The sequence below is a fragment of the Prionailurus viverrinus genome, chromosome D1 (genome assembly GCF_022837055.1).
Source record: "Prionailurus viverrinus isolate Anna chromosome D1, UM_Priviv_1.0, whole genome shotgun sequence".
Taxonomy (NCBI): domain Eukaryota; kingdom Metazoa; phylum Chordata; class Mammalia; order Carnivora; family Felidae; genus Prionailurus; species Prionailurus viverrinus.
This window is the reverse complement of record NC_062570.1, coordinates 113859787-113867810: the sequence shown is the minus strand read 5'-3', so window position 1 is coordinate 113867810 and position 8024 is coordinate 113859787.

The following is an 8024-nucleotide window of genomic DNA, read 5'->3' as shown; positions in this document are numbered from 1 at the left end:
CCCCCAGGGCTCTCATCTGCCCCCTCTGGGGTGGGCTGCTAGGGACCCTTTAGTGATGTGGTCCAGGCCCGTCTGTTTGCCCAGGGGGCACGGGCAGGGGTTAAATACCGCGCTAGAGGCGTGCGGACCTTTGCTGAGTGTGGATTTAACCTTTCGGCAAATGTCTTCCGCTGACACAAATATTGTTTTTTAATTCCTTCGCCTACCTGAGCCAGCAGGGGCCCGCATGCCAGTTCTCTGTGGGGGCTGAGCTTTCCGCATCCTTCCCTGGGGCCAGGTGGCCGTGGGCAGAGGGCAGAAGCCCGTGGGCACCCTCCCGCTCTGTCTGTCTGTGTGCATGTCGGCCCGTCCTGGGAAGCCTGTCCCACACAGCCGCCCTCCGGGGCTGGCTGGCCATGCTGGGCCCGGTCTGGGCCCCTCCTCCATGCCCCCAGGTCCACACCGGCCAATGCTTCTTTCCTGGCTCAGCACCTCGTGTTCTCCGGCCTGACCATGGGTCCCCCTGCCTCCGGGGCCTCCCAGGCTCAAGCCTTCAGAGGGTGATCTGGAGTGCCTGCTGGCAGACCGTTGAGGAGTCTGTAGACCCATTCTGCAGAGGGGACACTGAGGCCCCAGGCGAGTGATTTCTCTGGTCCTGCAGCGTCTCGAGCCCGGGATTCCCAGCTCCCAAGACACCGTCCTTTCAGGGATTCCGTGGCGTCGGTCCCCAGGCCACAGGGCAGGAATCAAAAGGGCGGACAGAGACCACCCGTCCCCGCCCCAGGGACAGAGGGCAGGGCTTCGAACACTGCAGAGGCGGTGGGCACAGGAGAGGGCATGGGGCCCTGCTGACCAGACAGCCCTGAGCCAGTGTTCCCTCTGGAAGCCACCTCTTTGTGCCCGGGCCTCCGGAGGACTCCATAGCCCATAATGACAGGGTGCCGCCCCCTGGCATCGACCGGGGGCCTGGCGTGGGGCAGGGGCATTCAATCTCAGCTCCGTGGCCACGCCCCTGGGCACACCGCGGGGCCCCCTGGGGGGCCCCCGCCCTTCCTCTCCTCCCCAGACCACAGGCCGGACAGGAGCTGTGGAGGGAAACCGAGGTGGCACCTCTTCTGGGGGTCCTTGCCCTGTCGCCCCCCCGTGAAAAACCACATGCACACAGCCTGAGGCTCGTGCTCTCCAGAAATCTGGAGGTCGAGGGCTGCCTCCACAGCGAGAGCAACAAGAAGGGCTTTGTCAGGGGTGTCACCTGTGTCCGGGAAAGGTGCACAGCTGTCTCTCTCTCTCTCTCTCTCTCTCACACACACACACACACACACACACACACACACACAGCCCCGGGACCCAGGGCGTCCATGACTCCAGAGAAGCCTTGTCCAGACCCCTGAGGCTGGGACCAGTGTCCTGCTCACGGGCCTTCACGGGCACACACACGTCCCGCTGAGGATTTGGGGGACACTCAGTCCACGCCTGGGCCCTGGGGTCCTCGGGGACTGCTGGGGCCAGTGAGGCCTGTGTCCCCCCGCCCCCCTCCTGCCCGGGGCAGCTGCGTAGGCCCTGATGTGCGACCCAGCCCGTGGAGGACAGAGGCCCAGCCCCGGCTGCCTGCCTCTGGCCTCGCCCAGGCCCCTGCGTCTGGAGACAGGCAGGGAGGGAGTCGCCCACCTTCCCCCAAGCTGCAAGAAGGCCCAAGATGCCCTGTCACACGGCCCGTCAGAGCTGAAATGTCAGAGCAATTAGCCCTAACGAGGCCATCGGATGGAGCTGAGCAGCTGGGCGGGTGGGTGCAGGGAGCGTATGGCAGGCCGGCGCCCCACGGGTCGATCCGACGCACTCAGGATAATTGGGCACTTGGAAGTCAGACCTGGAGGAGGAGACGTGAGTGGAACAGGACGTCTCCCCCGCCCCGCCCCCTCCTGGGGCCGCCTGGCTCCCTTCCCCTTGCCAAGTCCCGCCAGGCCCTCAGGCCCAATGTCTGTGCTTCCTCCTCCAGGAAGACCTCCTTGCTGGCAACCCACCTTTGTGGGGGTGGGAAAGGGGATCCTGGCTCGGCCTCTGGTCCCATCCACACGGGGACGAGGGGCACCAGCTTCCACTGACACCAGGGATCGGTGCCCTCGGGCCTCTGGAAAAGCTCTCCACGCCTTCCCGAAGGTCCCCCTCCAAGGTCCCTCCCGCGGGGGCCTGGGGCTGGGGCAGCTGGGGCTGGGCTTCTGCTGGCACGGAAGAGAGGGCACGACCCAAATGTGGTCCAGACCCAGACCCCGCAAGAAGGAGGGAGGCAGTGCCTGCAGGATTTGCGAAGGCCGAGGGGACTGGGCGGTGGTGTTCCTTCCAGGCGACCGAGGGCCCCGTGGGGGCAGAGGCAGGGAGGGGGTGGGGGAGGGGAGGGTCACAGAGGCCTCAGAGTCAGACAGCCTCGGGCGGCAAGGGGTCTCTGCAGCCCCTGATGACGGGCCGTCCCCCTGGGAGGAGGGGCAGTGTCTCCCGACCCGCAGAGCACCCCGACTGTCGTGGCACCCCCTTACACTCACGCGCCTTCGAGGACAGGATGCTGGCCTCACATCGGGCTCCAGCCCCATCACCTGGAGGCCCAAACGGGACATGAAGATGCAGGGGCCTGGAGACGCTGGCCCCTGGCTGTGCGTGCAGCCTGTGGTCAGGGCTCAGCTGTGCCTTTACTTGTCTGTGTGTGCGTGTGCACACGTGCGCGTGCGTGTCCTTTGGGTGCCCGTGTGCTCACGTGTGCACTTGGCGGGCAGCCGGGCCTTGGAAGGCCTGACCAGCCGTGGTGGGTGATCCACAGGGGGGTTCCCGGCTCCATGGCCCTCCAGACCCTCACTCTGCCACGGCCGAGGCCCCGGGTTCCCGCCAGGTGCTCTTGGTCCCCTGGGGTCCGTGCCCATCGTCCCCAGGCACCCCCCACCCCGCCCCCGCCCCTGCGGTGACTCAGCCTGCCCGGCCCCTCCCCCGCCCTCCCGCTGGCTCTCAATCGCTGACAAATTAGCCCCTGAAGTGCAGGAAGAGGACAGGTCCCTTGTCATTAGTCACTCACTCACGCAGCTGCACTTTGACAGCCATCAGATACAATTGCAGGGCCGGGTGGCCCCCAGCCCCCGCGTCCCCGCCACCCGCCCCACCCACGGCCCCGCAGCTCCGGGCCTGTCGGTGAGAGCTGCCTGGTCCCTCGTCCCTGCCGCTCCGACAGGGGGGGCCCGGCTCTGGGCACCCTTCCCCTTCACTGTCACCTGCAAGGCCCTGGCTGCATTAGCAGAGGCGCGGTGGCCGGGAGGGGACGGCGTGCTCTGCTCTGATGCTGGACGTCAGACCAGCCAGTGTGGCTTCCTCGAGGCCTCCCTGGGCTCTGCCTGGCCTCCACGGCACCCCCCAGCGGGGCCTGTCCACCTACATCCCGGGGCCACAAGTGCCTCGACAGTGCTCCCCGCACCCTCCTCCGGGCAGTGGGCTGGCGGCCGGGGCCGCCTCCGAGTCCTGACCCATCTGCCACTCTCACCACCGGCCTTCCCCGTGGGGCCGCTGGGCTCATGCCTGCTGTCTGTCTTGTTTCAGGGAGGTGTGGGGGGCTGCTCCGAGGTCCCCCTCGGTCCCCATACAGACATTTTGGGGATGAGGCCTCGGTGGCCGTTCCCACCCCTGGGGGAACGACAGGTCCCGGCCCTCGAGCTGCAGGAGACGCGGCGTTTTCCCTCATCTGTCCTCTGGAGAGACATTTTGCTCCCCCTGGCACCAGAGGCCCAGAGCTGGGGACCAGAGCACCGGTTACACGGGAAGCCCGGAGAGGGATGGCCGGTGCTCCCTGTCCACTGCGGGGGGGCTCCACCGGCCCCGAACCGAGCATGCACACCTGAGGAAACTGAGGCTCAGACAGAACAGGCGGCCTCAAGCACACGGGAGGAGGAGCCTGGTCGCCTGCCCCGGCCGGGGGCGTTCCATGGGCAGCCAGCTCCGGGCCCGACCCGAACATGCGTCCCCCTCTTGGGCCAAGCTCGGCCTGCCCCTGCTCGGCCTCCCCTCCCCCTGCAGCAGGCATCCTTGCCCCAGGGGCCAGCAGGGCTGAAAACCGAGTCTCGGGCCCCGCAGGGCCCTGGCAGCTGTAATCCTCCCGGCCCGGGTCTCGGGCAGCAGGGGCCGGGGGCACAATGACTTCAGGTGCCTTCGGCTAATCCCGGGGCTCAGAGGAGCCCCCGCCCCCCGCTGACATTTCCAGGCTGCGCGCTGCTGACCCTGCTCGCCGTGATATTTAAACAGGGCTTATCCACGATTACTTATTTTTGATGACTCCGGGGCGGGAGGAGCTCAGCTGATGTGAGCTGGCCCTCCTGGATCTCAAGCTTGTTTTTAATAAACTCGTCCCGGCTGGCCCAGCTCCCTCCGCCACGGGCCACAGCCCCCATGTCCCCCCCCCCCCCAGCCCCGGGGGCTGGACAGAGAGCTTGCGGAGGTTCTCCTGTGGCTGTTGGACGGGGCCTCGGTTCCCACACCAGGGGCAGGTCCCGCGGAGCCACCAAAGCTGAGGTCCCTGACCCCCCCTGCCCCCCACAGTGGGGGTCAGGAAAGGCTGACGGCTCCATCCACCAGCCTGTTCACACATTCACCCGCTCGGACACCCAACACGCATTTCCTGGGGTGCCCTTTGAAAACGACGGGTCCCTGCCTCGAGAGCCATTAATTGGACAGAACCTTCCAGGCTTCTGTCTCTTTGTCTTTGTGGGCACATCCGTCCCCTGCTTCCCCAGTCCCTGCGCAGTGGGCCCTGTGTGCCTGTTAAAGAAACAAAGAGAGACGTTCGGCGGGGGGGGGGGGGTGGTGGTGGCACGCCAGGGTGCTGGGGTGCCCACAGTGTTGGGGTGCACCGTGCCAGCCCTGGCTCCCAGCGGCTGCCCGCAGGCCTCACACCTGCTCTGGCCACTCTGCCTTCTCCATCCCGAAGCCCACCCCACCCCCCGGGCAGGGGTGCCCCACAGGCTCCTCGGGACGCCCTCGCTGCCCTCCCCCCCACCCCACCCCCACCGCCTGCAACTGTTCTCCATCCCAACTGCTGCTCGTGTTATTGGTTTTGAAAAAATAATTCCTTTTTTTTTTCAACGTTTATTTATTTTTTGGGGGATGGAGAGAGACAGAGCATGAACGGGGGAGGGGCAGAGAGAGAGGGAGACACAGAATTGGAAATAGGCTCCAGGCTCTGAGCCATCAGCCCAGAGCCTGACGCGGGGCTCGAACTCACGGACCGCGAGATCGTGACCTGGCTGAAGTCGGACGCTTAACCGACTGCGCCACCCAGGCGCCCCTGTAATTCCTTATTTTTTAAAATCATGGTAAAGTAGACACAACAAAAATTATCATATGTCCATTTTTTTGAATGTTTATTTTTAAGAGAGAGACGGAGACAGGCTGCGAGTGGGTTAGGGGCAGAGAGAGGGAGACACAGAATCTGAAGCTGCTCCAGGCTCTGAGCTGTCAGCACAGAGCCCAACAAGGGGCTCAGACCCACGAACCACGAGATCATGACCTGAGCTGAAGTTGGTGCTTAACCGACTGAGCCGCCCAGGCGGCTCCACCATATATCCATTTTAAGCACACAGCTCAGTGGCACTAAGCACGTTCATACAGTTGTGCGGCCGTCCCCACCACCCCCCCGTCTCCAGAACTTTCCATCTTCCCCAACAGAAGCTCTGTCCCTGTGAAACACAGACCCCCGGCCTCTCCCCCAGCCCCGGCGCCTACCGTCCACTCTCTGTCTCCGGGAATCTGGAGACTCCAGGGACCTCGTGTGAGTGGATCACACGTGAGCATCACGTTCCCTGGGTCCATCCACGTGGTGGCAGGTGGCAGAACATCCGTCCTCATCAGGGCCGAGCGACAGTCCAGGGAGCGGACGGACTACGTCCATCCACTCGTCCGTCGGTGGACACGGGGTCACTTCCGTGTTTCAGCTGCTGTGAACGTGGGTGTGCAAATACCCACTCGAGTCCCTGCTCTCAGTTCTTTGGGTAAATACCTGGAAGAAGAACTGGGGGTCACACGCTCGTTCTAGTTCCAATGTTTGGTTTGCACCCACACCCACGCACACCCTCACACGCAGAAACCCCCAGGTCCCCGGGGCCTGGCCCTGCAGGCTGAGCCCATCGGGCAGAAGTGGGAGCTCCGGCACCTTCCTGGGGCTGCTGGGGCTGCTTCCTCCGGGTAGCCGGAGCGCCTGGTTTCCGAGGCTTCCCCAGCAGTCCGCGTGAACCACCTTCGTGTTTTGCCCAAGTGACTGGCATGAGGAGGAACCTCCCTGACCCTCTCAGGCTCCCGGTCACATCCTCCTCCTGCGAGAGCAGTCCCTTCTCCCCCCCCCCTCGCCCTCCCTGCAGGGACTGTGCCTTCTGTCCCGGATGGAGGACCTCCGCCTAGGCTCTGGACGCCAGCCCCCTTCCGCAAGGACTCTCCCCCGGGGCCCGGCCCGCCTGTCCCTGTGACGGAGACTCTCGCCACAGAAGGGTCGGGCGGTGAGCCTCTGCCGTCACGGTCCTGGCCTCCTGGGCCTTGTCTAGGAGCCCCACCCCGAGTGGTGCCCGCTAGAGGGGGAAAGGCAGCCTTCCTCCGCCTCCCCCGCAGCCCTGGGGGGGAGTCCCGACTTCACCGTTAAGTGGATGAGAATTCCACAACCTCAGCCCTGTTGCTTTGCTTTTACAAACGGCAGGCGGGAGGCTTGCCAAGATCTTCTGGATTGGGGTGAGCAGCCCTGCGTCCCCGTGGACGTGGAGGGGGATGTCGTGGCGGGGGGGGGGGGGGTGCGTGCGACCTCCTGGGGCGGATGCTGAGGTTTTGATGTTTATCAAAAGGTCAGGGGTTACGAAAGGCAGAGCAACTCCGTCAGGGTGACAAGCGTTGACACACAGCAGGCGCCCCTAAAGACGGAGGGGGGACCGGTGCCCCCCTCTCTGCGGGGGGAGGCGTAACGTGAGAAGCTTGACTCTGTCCAGACCGGCTAGGGCCACGCTGGGGACTCCCAGGGCTCAGACTGTCTGGGGGCTCGTCTGGGGGGCCGGCTGCAGGCGGGCAACCACCTACCTTCCCAAGGACGTTTGCTCTGGAGCACAAAGCGGCAGAAACTCAATCCACCTGTGCGGTCACTGTCGGAAGCGGGGGATTAGGGGCGGCGCTGGGGGCGTGCAGGACCGGATCTCCGGGGTTCTGGTGGGCGGTGGGGGGGACACAGGAACTTCAAATGGCCTCCTCTGGAAGGACGCCCCCCCAACGCCTGCCCCACTGTCCACTGGGTCAGGCAGGCCCGTTCCTCCTGGGTCTGTTCCTCCTCTGTGCACAGACAGTGACCTTCCAGGCCAGCATCCTGGTCCCCCTTTCCTGGCCTCGCCCTCTCCCAGGTGGGGATCCCTGTGGCTGGGACTTGTGTCCCCCACCCGATCCGCCTCCTTCTCCCCATTCCGCACATTGGCTCCGTGGCCCCGGGGTCTTTCTCCTCCTCCACATCCACACAGGCATTTGGGGTTACCAACCAGAGCACGCTGTGGGCCCGTGAGACGCCCTCGGTGGCCTGGGACCCCGAGACGTGCCTGGGGGCGTCTTGCCTCCTCCAAGCTGCTCCGCTGTCTCTCCCTGGCCAATGTCCTCTGACACTAGTGTCCCAGTGACCTCCCCAAACTCCACTGCCCCGGTCACACTCTCGCTCAAGCATCGCCAGTGGCTCCCGGTGCCTGTTAGCGACAGCAGGACCCCATCGGGCGCACGGGCCCAGAGTGCCCACCAGCCCTGCCACGCCTTTCCAGAACACCCCCTTCCCTCTGCCTGCACACTTCCACCTTCAGATTCCAGGGGAGGGCCTCCCCTGACCCCATGAACAAAATCCCCAGATATTTTTGGACATCAGTGGGAATGGACACTGACCCTGACCTGCTTCAGAGGCCCCAGGGGAGCTTGGGGGCACCAGACAACGCCCCCTGGGGAGTCCAGGGGGGCCACGGAGACGGCCAGCCTGCTGGCCAGCCCTCTCCAAATTATAAACCACCCTGCAATCC